The sequence below is a fragment of the Symphalangus syndactylus genome, chromosome 11 (assembly GCF_028878055.3).
Source record: "Symphalangus syndactylus isolate Jambi chromosome 11, NHGRI_mSymSyn1-v2.1_pri, whole genome shotgun sequence".
NCBI lineage: Eukaryota > Metazoa > Chordata > Mammalia > Primates > Hylobatidae > Symphalangus > Symphalangus syndactylus.
In genome coordinates, this window is record NC_072433.2 from 110696127 (window position 1) to 110723074 (window position 26948).

At 36.0% G+C, this 26948-nt stretch overlaps 1 long non-coding RNA gene across 2 annotated transcripts in view; it reads right to left on the reverse strand.

The window, feature by feature from the left end:
* Positions 1 to 383: 383 nt before the first annotated feature.
* Positions 384 to 26948, reverse strand: part of LOC129493317 (uncharacterized) — a 32767-nt gene continuing 6202 nt past the window's right edge. The window contains exons 2-3 of one of the 2 annotated variants that reach the window (XR_008661111.2): positions 16663 to 16820; positions 384 to 570 (exon numbers count right to left, since the gene is read on the reverse strand). This is a non-coding gene — a long non-coding RNA (uncharacterized lncRNA). Of the gene's footprint in view, positions 571 to 14796; positions 14929 to 16662; positions 16821 to 26948 lie in introns of those variants that run through there. The other variant, XR_008661112.2, reaches the window with a different exon arrangement.

The following is a 26948-nucleotide window of genomic DNA, read 5'->3' on the forward strand; positions in this document are numbered from 1 at the left end:
CTTATTCAGCCTGATAATATTGCCACTCTGTGGTATAAAATAAGGTTTACCAAGCATTCCACAACATCTGTATGAAAGTCAGTTGGCCATTCAAGTAAAGGGTGATTCTTTTTGTCTTGCTATCTTTCAGCTAGTGTGAAAAATGCCTCACTCAAGGCCTGCAGAGTGTGATGTCTTTCACGGAGCACTCCTCTATCTTTGTATTATTTTCACTGCACTTGATAGCAGCTGTGGTTTAGCATTGTGGTTGTTTTTCATATATTGTGGTTTAGGTTTATGTTTTTTTCTTAGCATATTAATCATATATTGTTATTAACAAACCAAACTTAGACTTAAATAAACCAGTTTATTACTTCTCCTAATTCTATTCATTGACTGGGCAGTTCTGCTGGTTTCACCTGGGTTCACTTATGTGTCTGTGGTCAGCTGGTGGCTCAACTGGGATGGCTGAAAAAGATGAAATGTCTGGCCTGTTTCTCTCCACATGGTTTTTCATCCTGGGTGTCTTCACAGCATGGAGATCTCTGTGTACCATGAGGGTGAGAAGATGCAGACCTCTAATGGCTGAGGCTAGAAAGACACATAGCATCAGTTCTTCTGCATTCTATTGGTCAAAGTCAGTCAGAGGACTAACCCAATTTCAAGGGGTGGCAAAGTCACATTCAAAATGGGTGTGCATCCGCTGGTAGGAGGATTATTATGCCTTTCTTTGGTCACTTAATCTACCATGAGGTTTATCTATTGATTTGTTTTTTGGCCTTATTATTATTTGGTTTCATAGTAAAGAATAGAGCAAAGACAATTTTATACTTCTGCCTTTAACAGGAAATCAAGCTATTATTAATTTTAATAGTGACAAATAATTTTAAAACCTCAATGTTATGCCTCATTTTTAATGACACAGCACATTTTATTTTTGTACCTTTTAAAGGATTATAAAATAGAACGTAAGAAATGCCTCTACATGTAGGTAATAGCTTCCAGTAATAGTGCAAGGATGCTGAGACCTGATATGGGAAAGTATTTCCCAGTTCATGCAGTATGGGGTGAGAAATTTTGGAATGGAGGTAAGGAAGGCTGGCTTCTACTTTTGATTCTAATTCTCTAAGTCTAGCTTTGAGATCTTGAGAAAATCAGTTTAGTCTCTCCTTAACTGCAATGAGGAAGTTCCTAAACTATAAGGTCATACAAGTTGCCTGTGGGATTTATTAAAAATTTAAATTCCTGATCCCTTTTCTTCTTGACATTTTGACTCAATAGGTCAAAAATAAGGTCTAAGAATCTGAATTTTTAAAATAAGCACTCCAGAAAAAGAGAAGATTCAAATAAACACAATCAGAAATGACAAGGGGCATATTACCACTGACCCAATAGAAATACAATGACCACCAGAGAATATTATGAACACCTCTATGCACACAAACTAGAAAATGTAGAAGAAATGGATAAAATCCTGGACACATACACCCTCCCAAGGCTGAACTAGGAAGAAACTGAATCCTTGAACAGACCAATAACGAGCTCTGAAATTGAGGCAATACTAAATAGCCTACCAAAAAATAAAAATAAAAAAATCCCAGGACCAGACGGATTTACACTTGAATGCTACCAGATGTACAAAGAAGAGCTGGTATCATTCCTCCTGAAAGTACTCTAAAAAACTGGTGAGGAAGGACTCCTCCCTAACTCATTCTTTGAGGCCAGCATCATCCTGATTCCAAAACCTGGCAGACACACGACAAAAGAAGAAAACTTTAGGTCAATATCTTTGATGAACATTGCTGCAAAAATCCTCAACAAAATACTGGCAAATTGAATCCAGTAGCACATCAGAAGGCTTATCCATCACAATCAAGTAGGCTTTATGCATAGGAGCAAGATTGGTTCAACATATGCAAATCAATCAATGTTGATTCATCACAATAACAGAACTAAAGACAAAACCATATGATTATCTCAATAGATGCAGAAAGGCTTTCAATAAAATTCAACACCCCTTCATATTAAAAACTTTCAGTAAGCTAGGTATTGAAGGAACATGCTTCAAAATAATAAGAGCCGTCTATGATAGAACCACAGCCAATATCATACTGAGTGAACAAAAGCTGGATGCATTCTTAAAAACCAGCACAAGACAAGGATGTCCTCTCTCACCACTTTTATTCAACGTAGTATTGGAAATCCTGGCCAGGACAATCAGGCAAGGGAAATAAATAAAGGGGATCCAGATAGGAAGAGGAAGTCAAGCAATTCTGGTTTGTAAATAGCATGATCCTATATCTAGAAAACCCCATAATCTCAGCCCAAAAGCTCCTTAAGCTAATAAACAGTTTCAGTAAAGTCTCATGATACAAAATCAATGTGCAAAAATTATTAACATTCCTATACACCAAAAACAGTCAAGCTGAGAGCCAAATCAGAAACACAATCCCATTTACAATCGCCACAAAAAAGAAAAAGTACTAAGAATACAGCTTACCAGGGAGGTGAAATATCTCTACAAGAACTATAAAACACTGCTCAAAGAAACCAGAGATGACATAAAGAAATCGAAAAACATTCTATGCCCATGGATAGGAAGAATTCATTACTGTTATAATGGCCATACTGTCCAAAGCAACTTATAGATTCAATGCTATTCCTATTAAGCCACAATTGACATTCTTCACAGAGCTAGAAAAAGCCATTTAAAAATTCATATGGAACCAAAAAAGAACCAAATAGCGACGGCAATCCCAAGCACAAAGAAGAAAGCTGGAGGCATCACGCTACCCAAATTCAAACTTTACTACAGAGCTACAATAACAAAAATAACATGGTACTGGTACAAAAACAGACACATAGACCAATGGAACAGAATAAGGAGCCTAGAAATAAGGCTGCACACCTACAACCATTTTATCTTTGACAAAACTGACAAAAACAAGCAATGGGGAAAGGGCTCCCTATGCAATAAATGGTGCTGGGATAACTGGCTTATGCAGAAGATTGAAATTAAACCCATTCCTTACACTATATACAAAAATCAACACAAGACGGGTTAAAGACTTAAATGTAAACCCCAAAACTATAAAAACCTTGGAAGACAACCTAGACAATACCATTCTGGACACAAGAATGGGCACAGATTTCATGACGAAGATGCCAAAAGCCATTGCAACAAAAGTAAAAATTGACAAATGGGATCTAATTAAACTAAAGAGCTTCTGCACAGCAAAAGAAACTAGCAACAGAGTGAACAGACTACCTACAGAATGGGAGAAAATTTTCGCAAACTATGCATCTGACAAAGGCCTAATATCCAGCATCTATAAGGAACTTAAATTTACAGGAAAAAAAAGCACTATTAAAAAGTGGGCGAAGCTCATGAACAGACTTTCAAAAGAAGACATACATGCGGCCAAAAAGCATATGAAAAACACTTAATATCACTGATCATTAGAGAAATGCAAATCAAAACCATAATGAGATACCATCTCACACCAGTCAGAGTGACTATTATTAAAAAGTCAAAAAATAACAGATGCTGGTGAGGTTGCAGTGAAAAAAGAATGCTTATAAACTTCTGGTGGGAGTGTAAATTCATTCAATCATTGTGGAAGATAGTGTGGTGATTCCTCAAAGAGCTAAAAACAGAACTACCATTTGACCCAGCAATTTCATTACTGGATATATACCCAAAGGAATATAAATTGTTCTGTCGTAAAGACACATGCATGCTTATGTTCACTGCAGCACTATTCACAATAGCAAAGACATGGAAGCAACATAAATGCCCATCAGTGACAGAGTGGATAAAGAAAATGTGGTACATATACAGCATGCAGCCATAAAAAAGAATGAGATCATGTCTTTTGCTGGAACATAGATAGAGCTGGAAGCCATTATCCTTAGCAAACTAACACAGGAACAGAAAGCCAAATACTGCATGTTCTCATTTATAAGTGGGAGCTAAATGATGAGAACATGTGGACACACACAGGGGAACAATGCACACTGGGGTCTATCAGAGTGTGGAGGTTGGAAGGAGGGAGAGTATCAGGAAAAATAACTAATGGGTATTAGACTTAAAATTTAGGTGATGAGATAATCCGTACAACAAAACCCATGACGCAAATTTACCTGTGTAAAAAACTCGCACATGTACCCCAAACTTAAAATAAAAGTTAAAAAAAATAAGCACTTCTTATAATTTCATTGCCAGGAATGGTGACTATATTTTGAGAAATATTTTATAATTATGATAGAACTTTGGAAACCTCAAAACCTGTGCCTACTTTCAAAATTTTATTAATTATGAAATGCACACTTAAAATGTTTGTTCACTGAGCAATGATTAGCTATTTGTCTGCATCATTTATAATGTCTTTGCAAATAGACATTTTAACTTGTAGGCAATGCTTTGCATCTGTTATTTTGCAAATAAAAGAAAAATTTGTTTCTCATGACCACTATTAAATCTGTTGACTTAAAAAAGTACACATTTTTGTGATTCTCAACATCATATCAGACTTTTCTTTCTTGACACATGAAATTGAAATAATATCACTAATATTACAATTAATCATAGAGACATGGGGGTGGATGTTTAAGGACTTGAAAAGCTGTATCTCACACTGCCTAATATGTGAAAGCATTAAGTTGTCTTTTAGGGAAATTACTTGTTATTATTCAGACATATCCCATCCATTTCAAAGTCCTAAGTAATGAGAAGTGAAAACTATTAAAATGAAATTTGCATATATTAGGTGCTCAGCCTACTAAATAAAACAATTTACTTTTATATCAGAAAATAGAATTCAATGACTTAACATTAAATGGTCCAAGGTCAATGTCACCAACATATAACTTGCAACAGACAGAATAAGAGATCAGGACATACGATTTAGTAATAAGCTACTGTAGGAATATTCACTTGCAGAGTTTTGTAGTTTTGTTTTTTTTTAGACTTTACGGGCCACATTTTTAGCTTGAGGGCCATATAAAAATGGGCCACACACCTCATATGGCCCCTGATTATGATAAAAACATATGTCGAACTATGAGTAAGATTGATTCTTGGTTTTAAACATTGTGTTAGTAATTTAGGTGACAACTTTTTTGGTTAGAGCAACTCTCTATTTGGCCACTTGATGGCAGCATTTACTATGTGCTAACATTGAACGTCAATTTTTTTTTTTTTTTTTTTTTTTTTTTCCTCCCCTTTAGGTTGTTCAGCCTTGTTTAACATTGGTGGTGGAAAAAAGATTGATAGCAATGCAAATGTATTTATAACCACGAGAGATAGTCACCTTCCACCCCAATTAGCCTTTGCATTGATTTACTGAGGAAAAACATCTATTACCGGAAAAGTCTTACAGATTAGTGTTGCATTATTTTGTTACAGTTGAAATATCTGTAGGAAAAGTGATCTCACAGATCTCATTTTAATCTAACCAAAAATGTACTTTCCCAATAATTAAAAAAAAAAAGATTTATCATTGAGAATGTAGCTCTTGTTCAGAATGCTATACCACAGCTTTTCCCCTTAAAGCTATATACTTAGTTATTTGAATATTTTTTAATAATGAGCTTGTGTCACATTTTAGGTCTTTAAAAAGAGATTTATTCATGAGCTGTTGCTTGAATAAAACCATTGATCTACCAAAAAAATTTCCTATTTCTCAATTTCTTTGTGAGAATATAATTATGATCTGAACTAGTCTTTTAAAAAAATAAAAGAGCATACTGCTTCCTGAAATACATTTTGTACCCCCCAAATAATGGAGCTGCAGCTGAGACTTTTCCTGCAGAAAAAAAAAAAACTTAATAGTAATGATTCTGTAAACATCCTGGCAACAACTTTCTAGGGGAGGGTTCACTAGGAGAACTCCCATTTGAGATTTACATGGAGCACAAATTGGTACATTTATAAGACAGTTACAATTACGTGCTTTTGGCTTGAAAGGAGGGAATCATTTTTTTGTTTCTTTTTAAACCACCCCTTCTTCTCCTCTGGCCCCTTATTTCTCCCAAAAAATAATGGCATTTGGAAGAGTTTGGTGGCTTTTCTTTTCTTTTTTTTTTGCTCAATGATTGGAGAAGATTCCCGTACTATAATATATTGCCATTTGAATTTATATGTCAGAGCAAGGTTAAGGTACCCAACAGTAGAGTTGTAAAGGAGGCTCTTCTGGGGCCACTGGGGCTGCGTAAATGGCAAGAATGTAGCATTGGAAGTCTTGGACCATGAGTTTATATAAATAACTTTGTGGGTAGATATAAATATTCTGGGGAGGCGATTCCATCTCTGCTATTTTCACAGGCTCAACTCTATTTTCCTGAGTTCTGTGTGTGTTTACTTACATACAATTGTACATTTCCTTCTGTTTATATACAGTTGAGTTTTCTGGCCCTATATAAGGAGATTTATGTTCCACACACATTCTTCCTATAGCTCATCTCATGCTAGTTAAAAATTTTTTATAAAAGAAAACTAATGGAAGATTACCATAGAAACCTTAGAAAATATGGATAAGTGAAAACAAATAAGAGCATATATCTTACCATGCTATTATTTGTTAAAGTCTAGCACTCCCTCTATATATATGTATGCACACACACACATACATACACGCACTTACAAATAAATACAAATCTATATTATAAAAATTAGACCATGCACTAGTTTTGCATAGGTTTTCCCAACCCAGCTGAATACAATTTCTATTGCTATACAATTCACCTCTATTCCTCTTCTTTTTAACACAAGCATATATTTCTTATTATGCTTCACCTTTATATTTCTTATTATGAGGAATAATACTTGGCTTGGATTCCTGGAAAAGATACTACCTGACTTGGACCCCTGGTATGATTATGTCCCTGTGGGAATTCATACAGAGGACCCAACCACAGATGGCCTGATGACAACAGGGAATACTTTCAAAATTATATAGGAAGTTTAATCCTAGATTTGACAGGCATAATTGCTGATACGTTCAGTTTCAAATGAAATCAGTGTGGGAAAGAAAAAGGAAATAATAGCTCTGACAGCTTTCCCAATCTGCAGCATTTGCTGTCTGTAAAGTCCTGTTAAATTCTAGCCAGCAGTTTAGGAAGGAAAAGCTGAAGTGAATGCACCAAAGAGGGGCTGACTGTCCTTTTAGGAGAGGATTGTTTTCAGTCTGCCTGGTGCTCAGAGATATCGAGTGCCCACAGGACAATGCTGTCTCTCCCACTGGTGATGAAAGGTACTGGGAACTTGTTACCTATGAATGCCAACTGTAAGTTGCAACAGCTTCAGCAACAGCTGTCTCACCAATTACCCAGTGGTGTGTGTATGTGCATTCCTGCATTCATACACATTGTTTCATTTATGTTGACTCTTCTGGTTAGCATAGTCTAATCAAAGGCCAACTACTGGAACCTGGGTCAGCGTACCTGGCCTCCCAGTGTGTGGTGTCTGAATACAGGGACCTAGTTTGATTATAGTGAGATTTACTCCATTATCCTCAGCTGTATCTCATTTAAGGCAGAACAAAAGGGTCTCAGAAAAGAGAATGAAGCATAGAAGTGCTCGTGGTTTGATATGAGGGTAGGAGTAGAGAAAACGTGAAAGTTTTGACGTGTTCCTGCTTGTCAGAACATTTTGGGAGTCTCCCTAAATTCTGAAGCAAACAGGGTCGAGCAAGTTTGATCAATGGGCTTGGTAAGCCCTGTAGCCTAAAGACTGCTTCTGGGTTTATAAGAGTAGAGTGCTGTGCCAGATTTTTTTTTTGGTTGTTTTGCCATTTGCAAGTGCTGAACCCATGTGAATTTTTTATCTGTTCAATAAAAAATTACTCAGAGAGTTGAAATTGGCATTGATTTTTAATTTCTACAAAAGTTATTACAAATATATGTCAGTGTCAATTAAAACAGTTTCATTGCGTACTACATATAGGAAATCAAATTTCATAATTGCATTTAGCATGTGAGCAGTAGTACTGATTTCAGAGATTAAAGGTCATTGGTGATTAGGCTCTGAGTTTAAATAAAATTACATTATATTTTTTCCTCTTCCTCCTAGATTGCAAACATGATGGACAGGAAATGCTGGCATGAGTTAGAATTACCTAGTAAAAGTCATGTTGATGCCTGTTTTCTGTTTGCCTTCTTTCTTGCACCCCATCCTCCATAATTGCAAAGATAACTTGAAGGTAAACGTATTTTTTTTTTTTTTGAGGCAGATCTCACTCTGTCGCCCAGGCTGGAGTGCAGTGGCATGGTCTTGGCTCAGTGCAGCCTCTGCATCCCGGGTTCAAGCGATTCTCCAACCTCTGCCTCCCTGGTAGCTGGGACTATAGGCATCCACCACCACGCCTGGCTAATTTTTTTTTTTTTTTTTTTTTTGGTAGAGACAAGGTTTCACCACATTGGCCGGGCTGGTCTCGAACTCCTGACCTCAACGGATCCACCCGCCTTGGCCTCCCAAAGTGCTGGGATTACAGGTGTGAGCCGCCATACCCAGCCCATGTCATTTTTTTTTTTTTTTTATTATTATTATACTTTAAGTTTTAGGGTACATGTACACAACGTGCAGGTTTGTTGCATATGTATACATGTGTCATGTTGGTGTGCTGCACCCATTAACTCGTCATTTAGCATTAGCTATACCTCCTAATGCTATCCCTCCAACCTCCCCCCCACCCCACAACAGTCCCCGGTGCGTGATGTTCCCCTTCCTGTGTCCATGTGTTCCCATTGTTCAATTCCCACCTATGAGTGAGAACATGCAGTGCTTGGTTTTTTGTACTCGCGATAGTTTGCTGAGAATGATGGTTTCCAGCTTCATCCATGTCCCTACAAAGGACATGAACTCATCATTTTTTATGGCTGCATAGTATTCCATGGTGTATATGTGCCACATTTTCTTCATCCAGTCTATCGTTGTTGGACATTTGGGTTGGTTCCAAGTCTTTGCTATTGTGAATAGTGTCGCAAGAAACATACATGTGCATGTGTCTTTATAGCAGCATGATTTATAATCCTTTGGGTGTATACCCAGTGATGGGATGGCTGGGTCAAATGGTATTTCTAGTTCTAGATCCCTGAGGAATGGCCACACTGACTTCCACAATGGTTGAACTAGTTTACAGTCCCACCAACAGTGTAAAAGTGTTCCTATTTCTCCACATCCTCTCCAGCAGCTGTTGTTTCCTGACTTTTTAATGATGGCCATTCTAACTGGTGTGAGATGGTATCTCATTGTGGTTTTGATTTACATTTCTCTGATGGGCAGTGATGATGAACATTTTTTCATGTGTTTTTTGGCTGCATAAATGTCTTCTTTTGAGAAGTGTCTTTTCATATCCTTCACCCACTTTTTGATGGGATTGTTTGTTTTTTCTTGTAAATTTGTTTGATTTCATTGTAGATTCTGGATATTAGCCCTTTGTCAGATGAGTAGGTTGCAAAAATCTTCTCCCATTCTGTAGGTTGCCTGTTCACGCTGATGGTGGTTTCTTTTGGTGTGCAGAAGCTCTTTAATTAGATCCCATTTGTCAATTTTGGCTTTTATTGCCATTGCTTTTGGTGTTTTAGACATGAAGTCCTTGCCCATGCCTGTGGCCTGAATGGTATTGCCTAGGTTTTCTTCTAGGGTTTTTATGGTTTTAGGTTTAACATGTAAATCTTTAATCCATGTTGAATTAATTTTTGTATAAGGTGTAAGGAAGGGATCCAGTTTCAGCTTTCTACATATGGCTAGCCAGTTTTCCCAGCACCATTTACTAAATAGGGAATCCTTTCCCCTTTGCTTGTTTTTGTCAGGTTTGTCAAAGATCAGATAGTTGTAGATATGCGGCATTATTTCTGAGGGCTCTGTTCTGTTCCACATGTCCATATCTCTGTTTTGGTACCAGTACCATGCTGTTTTGGTTATTGTAGCCTTGTAGTATAGTTTGAAGTCAGGTAGGGTGATGCCTCCAGCTTTGTTCTTTTGGCTTAGGATTGACTTGGCAATGCGGGCTCTTTTTTGGTTCCATATGAACTTTAAAGTAGTTTTTTCCAATTCTGTGAAGAAAGTCATTGGTAGCTTGATGGGGATGGCATTGAATCTATAACTTACCTTGGGCAGTATGGCCATTTTCACAATATTGATTCTTCCTACCCATGAGCATGGAATGTTCTTCCATTTGTTTGTATCCTCTTTTATTTCATTGAGCAGTGGTTTGTAGTTCTCCTTGAAGAGGTCCTTCACATTTCTTGTAAGTTGGATTCCTAGGTATTTTATTCTCTTTGAAGCAATTGTGAATGGGAGTTCACTCATGATTTGGCTCTCTGTTTGTCTGTGATTGGTGTACAAGAATGCTTGTGATTTTTGTACATTGATTTTGTATCCTGAGACTTTGCTGAAGTTGCTTATCAGCTTAAGGAGATTTTGGGCTAAGACAATGGGGTTTTCTAGATATGCAATCATGTCATCTGCAAACAGGGACAATTTGACTTCCTCTTTTCCTAATTGGATGCCCTTTGTTTCATTCTCTTGCCTGATTGCCCTGGCCAGAACTTCCAACACTATGTTGAATAGGAGTGGTGAGAGAGGGCATCCCTGTCTTGTGCCAGTTTTCAAAGGGTATGCTTCCAGTTTTTGTCCATTCAGTATGATATTGGCTGTGGGTTTGTCATAAATAGCTCTTGTTATTTTAAGATACGTCCCGTCAATACCTAATTTATTGAGAGTTTTTAGCATGAAGGGTTGTTGAATTTTGTCAAAGACCTTTTCTGCATCTATTGAGATAATCATGTGATTTTTGTCTTTGGTTCTGTTTATATGCTGGATTACGTTTATTGATTTTCATATGTCGAACCAGCCTTGCATCCCGGGGATGAAGCCCACTTGATCATGGTGGATAAGCTTTTGATGTGTTGCTGGATTCAGTTTGCCAGTATTTTATTGAGGATTTTTGCATCAATGTTCATCAAGGATATTGGCCTAAAATTCTCTTTTTTTGTTTTGTCTCTGCCAGGCTTTGGTATCAGGATGATGCTGGCCTCATAAAATGAGTTAGAGAGGATTCCCTCTTTTTCTATTGGTTGGAATAGTTTCGGAAGGAATGGTACCAGCTCCTCCTTTTACCTCTGGTTGAATTAGGCTGCGAATCCATCTGGTCCTGGACTTTTTTTGGTTGGTAAGCTATTAATTATTGCCTCAATTTCAGAGCCTGTTATTGATCTATTCAGAGATTCAACTTCTTCCTAGTTTAGTCTTGGGAGAGTGTATGTGTCAAGGAATTTATCCATTTCTTCTAGATTTTCTAGTTTATTTGTGTAGAGGTGTTTATAGTATTTTCTGATGGTAGTTTGTATTTCTGTGGGATCGGTGGTGATATCCCCTTGGTCATTTTTTATTGCATCTATTTGATTCTTCTCTCTTTTCTTCTTTATTAGTCTTGTTCGCAGTCTATCAATTTTGTTGATCTTTTAAAAAAAACCAGCTGCTGGATTCATTGATTTTTTGAAGGGTTTTTTGTGTCTCTATTTCCTTCAGTTCTGCTCTGATCTTAGTTATTTCTTGCCTTCTGTTAGCTTTTCAATGTGTTTGCTCTTGCTTCTCTAGTTCTTTTAATTGTGATGTTAGGGTGTCAATTTTAGATCTTTCCTGCTTTCTCTTGTGGGCATTTAATGCTATAAATTTCCCTCTATACACTGCTTTAAATGTGTCACAGAGATTCTGGTATGTTGTGTCTTTGTTCTCATTGGTTTCAAAGAACATCTTTATTTCTGCCTTCATTTCGTTATGTACCCAGTAGTCATTCAGGAGCAGGTTGTTCAGTTTCCATGTAGTTGAGCGGTTTTGAGTGAGTTTCTTAATCGTAAGTTCTAGTTTGATTGCACTGTGGTCTGAGAGACAGTTTGTTATAATTTCTGTTCTTTTACTTTTGCTGAGGAGTGCTTTACTTCCAACTGTGTGGTCAATTTTGCAATAGGTGTGCTATGGTGCTGAGAAGAATGTATATTCTGTTGATTTGGGGTGGAGAGTCTGGTAGACGTCTATTAGGTCCGCTTGGTGCAGAGCTGAGTTCAATTTCTGGATATCCTTGTTAACTTTCTGTTTCATTGATCTGTCTAATGTTGACAGTGGGGTGTTAAAGTCTTCCATTATTATTGTGTGGGAATCTAAGTCTCTTTGTAGGTCACTAAAGGACTTGCTTTATGAATCTGGGTGCTCCTGTATTGGGTGCATATATATTTAGGATAGTTAGTTCTTCTCGTTGAATTGATCCCTTCACCATTATGTAATGGCCTTCTTTGTCTCTTTTGATCTTTGTTGATTTAAAGTCTGTTTTATCTGAGAGTGGGATTGCAACCCCTGCCTTTTTTTGTTTTCCATTTGCTTGGCAGATCTTCCTCCATTCCTTTATTTTGAGCCTATGTGTCTCTCTGAACATGAGATGGGTTTCCTGAATACAGCATACTGATGGGTCTGGACTCTTTATCCAATTTGCCAGTCTGTGCCTTTTAATTGGAGCATTTGGCCCATTTACATTTAAGGTTAGTGTTGTTATGTGTGAATTTGATCCTGTCATTATGACGTTAGCTGGTTATTTTGCTTGTTAGTTGATGCAGTTTCTTCCTGGCCTTGATGGTCTTTAAAATTTGGCATGTTTTTGCAGTGGCTGGTACCGGTTGTTCCTTTCCATGTTTAGTGCTTCCTTCAGGAGCTCTGTTAGGGCAGACCTGGTGGTGACAAAATCTCTCAGCATTTGCTTGTCTGTAAAGTATTTTATTTCTCCTTCATTTATGAAGCTTAGTTTGGCTGGATATGAAATTCTAGATTGAAAATTCTTTTCTTTAAGAATATTGAATATTGGCCCCCACTCTCTTCTGGCTTGTAGAGTTTCTTCTGAGAGATCAGCTGTTAGTCTGATGGGCTTCCCTTTGTGGGTAACCCGACCTTTCTCTCTGGCTGCCCTTATCATTTTTTCCTTCATTTCAATTTTGCTGAATCTGACAATTATGTGTCTTGGAGTTGCTTTTCTCTAGGAGGATCTTTGTGGCATTCTCTGTATTTCCTGAATTTGAATGTTGGCCTGCCTTGCTAGATTGGGGAAGTTCTCCTGGATAATATCCTGCAGTGTTTTCCAACTTGGTTGCATTCTCCCTGTCACTTTTAGGTACACCAATTAGACGTAGATTTGGTCTTTTCTCATAGTCTCATATTTCTTGGAGTCTTTGTTCATTTCTTTTCTTTCTTCTCTAAACTTCTCTTCATGCTTCATTTCATTCATTTCGTCTTCCACTGCTGATACCCTTTCTTCCAGTTGATCACATCGGTTACTAAGGCTTGTGTATTTGTCACGTAGTTCTCATGCCTTGGTTTTCAGCTCCATCAGGTCTATTAAGGACTTCTCTGCTTTGGTTATTCCAGTTATTCATTTGTCTAATTTTTTTCAAAGTTTTTAACTTCTTTGCCATTGGTTCAAACTTTCTCCTTTAGCTCAGAGTAGTTTGATCTTCTGAAGCCTTCTTCTCTCAACACGTCAAAGTCATTCTCTGTCCAGCTTTGTTCCATTGCTGGTGAGGAGCTGCGTTCCTTTGGAGGAGGAGAGGTGCTCTGATTTTTAGAGTTTCCTGTTTTTCTGCTCTGTTTCTTCCCCATCTTAGTGGTTTTATCTACCTTTGGTCTTTGATGATGGTGATGTACAGATGGGTTTTTGGTGTGGATGTCCTTTCTGTTTGTTAGTTTTCCTTCTAACAGTCAGGACCCTCAGCTGCAAGTCTGTTGGAGTTTACTGGAGGTCCACTCCAGACACTGTTTGCCTGGGTGTCAGCAGCGGTGGCTGCAGAACAGCGGATGTTGGTGAACCGCAAATGCTGCTGCCTGATCGTTCCTCTGGAAGTTTTGTCTCAGAAGAGTACCCGGCCGTGTGAGGTGTCAGTCCGCCCCTACTGGGGGGTGTCTCCCAGTTAGGCTACTTGGGTGTCATGGACCCACTTGAGGAGGCAGTCTGCCCATTCTCAGATCTCAAGCTGTGTGCTGGGAGAACCACTACTCTCTTCAATCTGTCAGACAGGGACATTTAAGTCTGCAGAGGTTATTGCTGACTTTTGTTTGTCTGTGCCCTGCCCCCAGAGGTGGAGCCTACAGAGACAGGCAGGCCTCCTTGAGCTGTGGTGGGCTCCACCCGAGCTTCCTGGCTGCTTTGTTTACGTACTCAAGCCTCGGCAATGGCAGGCGCCCCTCCCCCAGCCTTGCTGCCACCTTGCAGTTTGATCTCAGACTGCTGTGCTAGCAATGAGTGAGGCTCTGTGGGTGTAGGACCCTCCGAGCCAGGTGCGAGATATAATCTCCTGGTGTGCCATTTGTTAAGCCCGTTGGAAAAGCGCAGCATTAGGGTGGGGGTGACCTGATATTCCAGGTGCCATCTGTCACCCGTTTCTTTGACTAGGAAAGGGAATTCCCTGACCCCTTGCACTTCCCGGGTGAGGCGATGTGTCACCCTGCTTTGGCTCACACATGGTGCGCTGCACCCACTGTCCTGCATCCATATCTGGCACTCCCCAGTGAGATGAACCCGGTACCTCAGTTGGAAATGCAGAATCACCCGTCTTCTGTGTCGCTCATGCTGGGAGCTATAGACTGGAGCTGTTCCTATTCAGCCATCTTGGCTCCACCCTCCATATCATTGTTTTAACATCAAGAACAATCATACCAGTATGAGTAATGAAATACAAATGGGCACTTTGGCTTTGATTTACAAAATTGCACAATAGTTTTCATTTATTATCATATGATAACTTAAATGAAACAGCGTTTGCAAATTTATGTTTCCCTGACTGAAGTTGCTTCATAGGATTCTTCCTCTAAGTTCTGTTTCCCGTCTTGCATTTTCAATTCTGCATCCTCTTGTCATCATTACCATCACTACTAAGTTTGTAGTTTCTGGGAATTTTGCTTCTTTTCTAGTGTGTTCCAGTAAGAAAAAAAAACAGTTTATTCTCAAGCTGTAATCAGTGGTCTGAAAGAGTTCTGGTTCTCACTGCGTCATCTTGTACATGTCAGTTCTCCAGGCCAAACCTTTCTCAATTGCAAAATGAGGGCAATGAACTATTTTATTTCTATGGTCAGTTTTAACACTAAACCACACAAAATCGTATGATTCTAAGTTTAGTTTCATCGCCCCTATAAAAAATTTTTGAAGAGTTCGCTTGGCTTTCCCTTTGTTTTTTAACCACAACCACCACAAAACAAATAAGTATGGGAAGTTCTGTCACAGCATGCATTTTTATCAATATAAGTGTTTTTGTTTTCTTGGGCAACATGATTTATTCAGGGAGAATGCTATTTGTCATGATGTGGTGACCCCTTGGAAGATAGCTGTGGCATGGGCAACTCAGACACTTTGAGGTTCTAATGATTTGTCCATCATAATAACGGTGATAACAATGACATGATTTAGGTAATAAATATGTATAAGAGGGCCAGACAAATGAAAATACTGGTCATAATAAGAAAGAAACCCCATTGGTATTGAGCACTATCTACATGTAAAAAAAAATTGATTTGCTTTATTATATTTTGAACTTATATCTACAGAAAAAATGTTTATAACCAAAATGTCTGGAGAACATTAGCGTTATTAATCTATATCTAAAGGCCTCCAGTAGAGAAAAAAATTAAGAACTGGTTTGAAAAAATTTATGAGAGACAAACCTCTACTGAGACTGATCTAGATTAGACAATAGGAGAGAGAGAAAAAAATAAAGTACAGAAAAAATTGCGAAGTACAGAAAAAATTGCCAAATAATTACAGATAGCACAGGGTTTAAAATAAGAAAAATATTATAAAAAATATGTGCAGATAGTTCAAAGCATAGATGAAATGGGCGATTTCTGAAAAGGCCAAAATTGATATGAGGAAAAAGAAAGAAAATAAATAGACCAATAATCATTAAAAAAAAAAACCAAACAGCAATAGAGATCAAAGACTTTCCCCTGGAAAATCTCATAGATGATAGAAGAATTTTACCCAAAAATTAAGTAATAGAATATCTCCATATTATGCAGATAATTATAGAAAATATAAAACAGAAAGCCATCCAACTCATTTATACGCTACTATAACCTTGTTTACAAATCCAAATGAAAATACAAGAAATAAAATTATAAGCCTATTTCACTTATAAACGTAGATGATAACTTGCAAAAATCCAAGGAATACGGTTCTGAAAAAAAAATAGACTTCATCCAATTGAAAAATGCCTTCTGTGTGTGTTACACATATTTAACCACAGAACTGGGACTAAAACAAATGTGGTGATTAGAATAACAACACAGTATATATACGTATTTACTCTAATGATGTGGAAATGATGGAAGAAGCAAAGTTAGAGAGGAAGGAGAGAAGGGGTTGTAGAAAAGTTAGCATGCTAAAGACTATTTCTAATTGCTAATAGTCGAAGGTTATTTAAAATTTACAAATAAAGAATCATATGGATGCTTAAGATTTAAGATGTAAAGACAAACATGCAAGACTTGTGCACTACAAACTACAAATATTACTGTAAAAACAAAAATAAAATCTATTTAAGTGGAAAAGCATCCCATGTCCCCATGTATATGGACTTAATATTGTTGTAATGGCAGCATTCCCCAACTGATCTACAGATTGAATATTATACTTATAAAAATCTTACCTGGTGTTTTTGTTTTGTTCTTCTCCCAGAAGTAGACTGGCCAGTCTTAAAATTCATGTGAAATTACAGGAAACTCTGAATAGCTATAGCTATCTTGAAAAAGAAGAACAAATTGGGAGGACTCATACAAAAGACTTAATATTCATGTCATTGGAGTTCTGAAAGGAGAGGAGAAAGGAAACAATAAAAGAAGGAACTCTGGAACATCAGGAAGATAAAAAGAATATGATCAGCAAAAATATGGTTAAAAACAATAAGCATTCTTTCTCTTTTTGAATTTGCTGAAGTATGCTTGATGATTGAAGCAAAAATTATGTAACAGTTTCGTGTGGTTCTAAATATATGCAAAAGAAACACTTAAGATAATTATATAATAAATGGGGGAGGGTGAGTGAGGTAAGGTTTCTGTGTTTCACTTGACCTGGTGAAATGACAATACCAGTAGACTCTGGTATATATATGTTCTAGTGTAGTGGAATAACCACTAGAAAGATTATACAAAGTTGATACATTCAAAATGCTGTAACTAAATCAAATGGAATTCTTAAAATTATCCAAGTAATTTTCAGGAAAGCAGGGGAAAAAACCCAGAGAAATGAAGAACAGAAAAAACAGAAAACAAAAAAAATTAAAATGACAAATGTAAGTCATAATATAGCAATAATTACATTAAATGCAAATGCTTTAAATACACAAATTGAAAGAGATTGAAAGTGTGGGTTAAAAAATCTCACCCCATTCTAAGCTGTCAATAAAGAAACTCACTTCAAATATAATATAGTCATGGTGAAGGCAAAAGGATAGAAAAAGATATATGATATGAAGATCAATTGAAGGAAAGCAGATGTGTCTATATTAATATCAGATAAAGTAGACTTGAGAGCAAAGAAAACTATGATAGAGAGTGTCATGTAATGATAGAAATGTCATTTCACCATGGAGATGTGGCAATCCTAAATGTGAATGCACCGAACAAAAGGGCTGCAAAATATGTGAATTAAAACTAATAGAACTGAAAGGAGAAATGTACACAATTACTGTTAGAGACTTTAATGCTACTCTGTCAACAATGATAGAACAACTAGACAGAAATCAGAGAGAATATAGAATAGCTAAAAAAATCCGTATTTATCAATTGTATCTGATCAATGTTTATAGAACACTCCACCTAACAATATCAGAATCCACATTTTCTCAAGTGCCCACAGAACATATACTAAGATAAACTATATCTTGGGACATTAAAAAATTTGAACTAAATTTGGAAAGAATTGAAATTATACAGACAATGTCCTCTAACCACCATGGAATTAAAGCAGAAATAAATGCCAGAAAGATAGCAGAAGGATCTCCAAACACTTATAAACTAAATGAGATGTTTCTAGATAATCCATGGGTCAAAGAGGAAGTCTCAAAGAAATAAACACATACACGGAGCTGAATGCAAATAAAATTAAACATATCAAAATTTGTGGAATATAGGTAAATCAGTGCTGAGAAAAAAACTTACAGTACTAAATGCATACTTTAGAAAAGAGGAGAGTTTCAAATCAATAATCTAAGCTCTCACATGAAAACTCTAGAAAAAGAAGAGCAAAATAAGCCCAAAGGAAACAGAAGGAAGCAATAAATAAAACTAACAGAAGAAATCAATGAAGTTGAAACCAGAAAAACAATAGAGAAAATTAATAAAATAAAGACATATTTCTTTGAAAAAGTCAATAAAAATGATACACTTCTAGCAAGACCAACTTTGTCTGGGTTCTTCAGACAAACAGAACCAATAGAATGTGAAGACATAAAGATATAAATAGAGAAAGAGAGAGAGGTTTTATTTCTCTTGTGAGAATTGGCTCATGTGATCATTAAGGCTTGCAACTTCAAAATCTGCAGGGTAGGATGGCAGGCTAGAGACCCAGGAAAGAGCTGATGTTGCAGTTCAAGTCTGAAGGCCATCTACTAGCAGAATTCTCTCTTGCTCAGGATAGATCAGTCTTTTGTTCTATTCAGGTCTTCTACTGATTGGATGAGGCCCACTCACATTCTAGAGGGCAATCTGCTTTACTCAAAGCCCACTAATTTAAAATGTTAATCTCTAAGCTCTGAAATTGAATTAGTAATAAAAAACCTACCAACTAAAAAAGTCTTGGACCAGATGAATGTACAGCCCAATTATACCAGATGTACAAAAAAAAAAAAAAAAAACAAAAAAAAAACTGGTACCAACCCTACTGAAACTATTCCAAAAAATCAAGGAGGAAGGGCTCCTCTTTAACTCATTCTATGAAGCCAGCATCATCCTGATACCAAAATCTAACAGAGACACAACAGAAAAAGAAAACTTCAGGCCAATATGCTTGATGAACACGACACAAAAATCCTCAAACAAAACGAAACAAAACAAAAAGAAAAACTAGCCAGCTGAATCCAACAGCACATCAAAAAGTTAATTCACCACAATCAAATAGACTTTATTCTTGGAATGCAAGGTTGGTTGAATATATGCAAATCAATAAATGTGATTCACCACATCAACAGAATCAGAAACAAAAAACGTATGGCGATTTCAATAGATGTGGAAAAAGCCTTTGATAAAATCTAACATCGCTTCATGATAAAAATCCTCAATAGGCTAGGCAGAGAAGGAACACAAAATAGTAAGAGCCATCTATGACAAACCCACAGCAACATCATAGTGAAATGGCAAAAACTGGAAGCATTCTCCTTGGGAACTGGAACAAAAGAAGAATGCCCACTCTCTCCTATTCAACAGAGTACTAGAAGTTCTAGCAAAAGCAATCAGGCAAGAGAAATAAATAAATGGCATCCAAATAGGAAAAGAAGTTAGATTATCTCTATTTGCTGACAACATGATTGTATGCCTAGAAAACCCTAACAACTCTGCCAAAAGGCTCCTGGGGCTGGAAAATGATTTCAATAAAGTTTCAAGGTACAAAATTAATGTACAAAATCCAGTAGCATTTCTATACACCAATAACATTCTAGCTGAGAGCCAAATCAAGAACACAATCCCACTTACAATAATGTCACCTAAAACAAAATACTTAGGAATATATCTAACTAAGGAGGTGAAATATCTTTACAAGGAGAGCTGTGAAATACTGCTGAAAGAAATCACATTTGACACAAATAATTGGAAAAATGTTCCATGCTTATGGATTAGAAGAGTATTGTTAAAATGGCCATACTACATAAAGCAATGTGTAGATTCAATGCTATCCCTATCAAAATACCATACCATTTTTCACAGTAGAAAAAAGTATTCTAGAATTCATGTGGAACAAAAAAAGAGACCGAATAGCCAAAGTACTCTTGAGCAAAAAGAATAAAGCCAGAGACATCACATTACCCAACTTCAGATTATACTGTAAGACTACGGTAACGAAAATAGCATTGTCATGGTACAAAAACAGACACATAGACCAATGGAATAAGTTAGAGAATTCAGAAATAAAGCTGCACAACTATAGCCAGCTAATCTTTGACAAAATTGACAAAAATAAGTATTGGAAAAAGGATTCCCTATTCAATAAATGGTGCTGGAATACCTGGCTAGCCATATGCAGAAGAAAGAAACTAGACCACTACATTTCATCCCATACAAAAATTGACTCCAGGTGGATTAAAGATTTAAGTGTAAGACATCAAACTATAAAAATCCTAGGAGAAAGCCTGGGAAACACACTTTTCAATATCAGATTTGTCAAAGAAATTATGACTGAGTCCCTGAAAGCAACTGCAACAAAAACAAAAGTTGACAAGTAGGACCGAATCAGACTTAAGAATTTCTGCCCAGTAAAATAAATTGTCAACAGAGTAAACCCCTACAGAATGGAAGAAAATATTCACAAACTGTTCCTCTGACCAAGTTCTAATATCCAGAATCTACAAGGAACTTAAATAAATTAAAAAAAAAACCCAAAACAAACACAACAAAACAAATTAAAAATGGGCAAAGGACATGAACAGACACTTCTCAAAAGAAGATGTACGAGTGGTCAAGAAACATATGAAAAGTTCTCAACATCACTAATCATTAGAGAAATGCAAATCAAAACCACAAGGAGAGACCACCTCACGTGAGTCAGAATGGCAATTATTAAAAAGTCAAAGAATATCAGCGCAGAGAAGAGGAGTGCAAATTAGTTCAGAAACTGTGGAAAACAGTTTGGGGATTTGTCAAAGAACTTAAAACAGAACTACTATTTATTCCAGCAATTCCATTACTGGGTATATATCCAAAGGAAAATAAATCATTATACCAAAAAGACACATGCACTTGTATGTTTATTGCCACACTATTCAGGAAAGCAAATACATATTATCAACCTAGGTGTTCATCTGTAGTGGAATGGACAGAGAAAATGTGGTACAGAAATACCGTGGAATAAAAAAATAAAATCATATCCTTTGCAACAACATGGATGTAACTGGAGGCCATTATCCTAAGGAAATTAACATAGGAACAGAAAACCAAATGCTACATTTTCTTACCTATAAGTGGGAGCAAAACATTTAATACACATGAATACAAAGATGGGAATAATAGACACTGGGGAATACTTTTTTTTTTATTATTATACTTTAGGGTTTTAGGGTACATGTGCACAATGTGCAGGTTTGTTACATATGTATCCATGTGCCATGTTGATTTCCTGCACCCATTAACTCGTCATTTAGCATTAGGTGTATCTCCTAATGCTGTCCCTCCCCCCTCCCCCCACCCCACAACAGTCCCCGGAGTGTGATGTTCCCCTTCCTGTGTCCATGAGTTCTCATTGTTCAATTCCCACCTATGAGTGAGAACATGCGGTATTTGGTTTTTTGTCCTTGCGACAGTTTACTGAGAATGATGTTTTCCAGTTTCATCCATGTCCCTACAAAGGACATGAACTCATCATTTTTTATGGCTGCATAGTATTCCATGGTGTATATGTGCCACATTTTCTTAATCCAGTCTATCATTGTTGGACATTTGGGTTGGTTCTAACTCTTTGCTATTGTGAATAGTGCTGCAATAAACATACGTGTGCATGTGTCTTTATAGCAGCATGATTTATAGTCCTTTGGGTATATACCCAGTAAAGGGATGGCTGGGTCAAATGGTATTTCTAGTTCGAGGTCCCTGAGGAATCGCCACACTGACTTCCACAATGGTTGAACTAGTTTACAGTCCCACCAACAGACAATGGGGAATTCTAGAGGGGAGAGGTGGGAGAGGGTTTGTGCTGAAATATTACCTATTGGGTACTATGCTCACTAACTGCGGGATGGGACCATCTATACCCCAAATCTCAACATTATGCAATATACCCATTTAACAAACCTTTACATGTACCCACTGAATCCAAAATTTAGAAAAAAATTAAATTAAATGTTAATCTTATCCAAAATCACCTTCCCAGAAATACCCACAATAATGTTTGACCAAATATCTGGGTACCATGGCCCACCCAAGTTGACACATAAAACTTACCATCACATTGACAAAAAAAGAGAGTAGACATGATCATCATTTGGAATAAAAAAAGAGATGTCACTACAGACCTCACAGACATCAAAAAGCTAATAATGAAATATTATTAATAACCCTACACACATAAATTTGATGAAATGAATCACTTCCTTGAAAAATACCAGTGACCACAGCTCTCCCAAAAAGAAAAAGACAATTTCAGTAGTTCTGTTGAAATTCTTAAGGAAGTTGAATTCATAATTGTAAACTCCCAAAAAATAAATCTCTAAAACTACATGATTTCCCTGGAGAATCTTACCCAGTGTTAAAACACTAATTAAAATCAATTCTACATAATCTGTTTCAGAAAATAGCATAGGTAGAAACATTTCACAACTAATATTATGAAGCTACTGTTACCCATGTACAAAAACCAGACAGATAACAAAAACAAAACAAAACAAAAACCAAAAGAACTACAGAGCAATATCTCTCATGAATGTAGATTTAAAAAGACTAAAAATATTAGCACCTATAATTCAGCAAAATAAACAAAGAATTATACACTGTGACCAAGTTGGGTCTGTTTCAGGGATGCAAGGCTGGTTCAGTATTTGAAAATATATCCATATAATATACCACATTAAGAGGTTAAAAAAGAAAAATCACATGGTCATATAATTCAGTGCAGAAAAGCATACTCAAATTGATTAAGGTTTAATGGAAATGCTATCAAAATCTCAGTGAGAGTTTTTGTAGATATAGACAAGATAATTCTGAAATTTATTTGAAAAGAAAAAGGAACTGCAAGAGCTGGAACAGTTGTGAAAAAGCAGAATAAAATGAGAAAAATCATCTTCCCAATTTCAAGCATTATTATATAGTTATAGTAATCTGTACTGTGTGGTATTTGCAGAGGGACAAATAGATCACTGGAACAGAACATAGAGAATCCAAGAAATATGTCCACACAAACATGCCCAACTGATTTTTTACAAAAGTGCAAAAGCAATTTAATAGAGTTAAGGTAGAATGTTCAACAAATGATGCTGGAACAATGGAACATCCATAGCCAAAAAGTTAAAATGAACCACAGACTAAAATATAAAACATAAAACTATAAAACTCTCAGAACAAAATGTGAGAAAAACTTCAGAATCTCGGCCTAGGCAAACGTTCTTAGGCTTGACACCAAAGCACAATCTATAAAAGGAAAAATTGATAAATCAGACTTTATAAAAATTAAAATCTTTTGTTCTGTGGATGGCTCTGTTGAAAATAAAAAGACAAGTTACAGAGTGGTAGAAAACTCATGTTACTGTAAAAGGACTAGCAAACCATATATCCAACAAAGGACTTGTATCTAAGATATAGGAATAATTCTCAAAATTCAATGGTAAAAAAGCAAACATTCGAATTAGCACATGGGTAAAAGGCATGAAGACATGTTTTACCAAAGATACATAGGTGGTAAATAAGTAAATGAAAAGATGTTCAACATCAGTGGACAACAAGAGAACCTAAATTACAACCATAATGATATATCACTACACACCTATAAGAATGGCTAAAATAAAAAACACCATGGCAACAGAGAATACAGAGAAACTGGATCCCTCAAACATTGCAGATGGGAATGTAAAATGGCACAGGCACTCTAGGAAATAGTTTCACAGTTTTTTTTTAATCTAAACATGCTTGTACCATAAAATAGCAATTACACTCTTGGAAGTTAAAAACTAGAGAAAGGAAGACTTGTGTTCCACACGAACATGTACATGAATGTTTACAGTAGTAGTTTATAATAGCCCCAAACTGGAAACAATAGGTGAATGGTTAAAAAAACAGTGGTACATCCAAACAATGAAATACTACTCTGCAATAAATAGGAAGGAACTACTGATACATGCAGCAACCTTGAAAAATCTCTGGCTAATTATGCTGAGTTAAAACAAACTCAATCTCAATAGGTTATATACTTTATGATTACATTTATATAATATTTTTGAAATGACAAAATTATAGAAAGAAAAAAAAAGAGGTTAGTTGTTGCCAGAGGTTGGCCATATGGGTGGGGGCAGAAGGGAAGCAGTTGTGGCTATAAATAACATGAGAGATACTTGTGTTGATGAAAATCTTTTTCTTTTTCTTTCTTTTTGAAATCTTGACTGTATCTAAGTCAACATTCTGGTTGTGATATTGTTCTATAGTTTTACAAAATGTTACCATTGGAGGAAACTGGGTAAAGGATACGTAGAATTTCTGGGTAAAGGATATGTAGAAATTCTCTGTATTATTTCTTACAATTGCATATTAATCTATAATCATATCAAAATAAAGATTTAATTAAAAAACACAAAACAACAAAATATAGAGGGAGTCAAATTAAAAAGAAAAAGTTTTACCCTGGGTTGGATGGTAAAAATGGTGAGTAGAAGGGAGTTAGCAGAAACAGGGATGATTTTTACTATATGTCTTTTTCTCAACATACTTACAGGAAAATGCACAAATTATGTTTATATCTTGGTGACTTAATACAAAATGTACCTGCCCATGTAAGCACCACTCAGATTAAGAAGTAGGATAGGAGCAGACCTCAGAAATTCCCTTTGTGTCTCCTCTCTTGACTACTCCCTCTATCTCTCTAAATGTCGTCATTGCCTTGAGTTTAAGAACCATAGATTAGTTTTGCCTGTTTCCAAATTTTATAAAAATGGAACCATATAGAAATCATTCTTTTGTATCTTGCTATTATAAATCAACATCATATAGATGGGATTCATCTATGGTGGTGCATGTAGCGATAATTTGTTCATTTTTATTGCTACCTGGTATCCTATTGTATAAACTGCAATTTATTTATTCATTTTACTCTTTATGGACATTTGATTTGCTTCCAAATCTTAACCATTGTGAATAATGTTGCCATGAAAATTCTTTTTTGTGTGTGTATATGACCTTTGGTGCACATAGGTATAAATTTTTCCTATGTAAATTACAGAGAACAAAATTGCTGGGCTATGAGGTATATGTATGGTCAACTTTACATATGACCAATAGTTTTCCAACTATTTGTATCAATTTATACTTTTACCAGCAGTATATGTGAGCTTCTGTTGATTCACAGGAATACCTGATGTTGATGTCAGTCTTCATTCTGGCTGTTTCATTCAGTGTGTAATGGTATCAAATTGTGATTTTTAATTTGCATTTCTCTAATTACTTATAAGGTTGAGTAACATTTTGCATGTTTATTGCAATTTTTAATTTTAATATTCTTTTCTAAAATGTCTGTTCAAATCTTTCAGTCATTTTTAATTAGGTCATTTGTCTTTTTCTTATTGATCTGTTGGAGTTCTGGAATGGTGAGTCAGTGCCACATATTTCCCTGCTGCTTTCACTGTGGTTGGTTTCATGCTCTCCTCCGGTGCAGTAACCTCTTAACTTTTTTCTGTGTTTATCACAAAGGGGTATAGTCTGTGTACTCTTGTTGAGCCAGTGTCTCCCTGGGGGAAAGGAGGGTCTGGGGCTTCCTATTCTACCATCTTGCACTGGACTGTATTCTGTTACATTGGTTTGTCTATTTTTACATCAATACATCACTGTCTTGATTAATGTAGTTTTATATCAATTAGTGGAAGTTTCCAAGTATGTTTTTCTCTCTGATTATTCTGGGCATGTCTGTGATCCAGTGTGTTTTCTTCAAGAGGTCTTAGCTATAACAATCATTTTTATTTCTGTATATCATTTAAATTAGCCAGTTTCCACAAACACGCTTGCTGGGATTTTGTTTGGAATTTCATTGACTCTATAGATCAACTATGAAAATGAACATCTTTGCATATTGATTCATAACTCATGAACATATTACATCTTGTTATTTAATTAGGGATTCTGTATTTCTCTAAGTAATATTTTGTAGACTTTTTAATTTTGTCAGATTTTTTTCCAAGCTGTTAGTTTTTTAAATGTTATTATAAAATTTCTTTAAATTTAAGTTTTGTTTGTTGCTAGTGTATAGACATAAAACAGATATGGTATATTGTAATTGCTCTGAATTTGTGTATCAATTGTAATATTAATTTGTAGGTACTTTGGGACTTTTTTTTACATACCTAAATATCATGTGATCTGGAAAAAATGATCGTTTTAGTTTTTCCTCCAATCTTTTTCTTATTTTTGTCTTGCCTTGCCTTAACGCAATAGCTAGGACTCTGATGATGAGAAGTGGTGAAAGTAGATATCCATATCTTGTCCTCATTCTCAGAGGTAAAGCTTTCAATATTTTACCATTCACCCTGATGTTTGCAACAGGATTCACAGATACTTTTACACAATAAGCTCTTCCCATATATTTCTAGTATGATAGCAATTTTTATCTTGAATAAATGATTAATATAAGAAAATCATTTTGCATCTACTGAGATGATTATATGATTTTTCTATTTTAATCTTTGATGGAGTGAATTACATTGATTTTCAAATGTTAAATCAGCCTTATATTACTAGAAGAAACCCAATTAGATCTTGATACATTATCTGTTTCATATATCTGCACTTTGTTAATATTTACATAGGATTTTTACTCTTGAATCTTTACCTTAGGGTCTATTTCTGGGGAAATCTTCTATAAGACAGAAGTGTATAATTTAGGTTGAATTCAGCTTCAAATCACAAAAAAACTTAGCCATGCTTAAACAAATAGTGATTACTTTTCTTACACATAAAAACTATAGTGCTTAAAGTTGATAGAATTGATTTACTTGTTTAATGATACTATCAGAAACCTAGTTTCTTTTTAACCATTTTT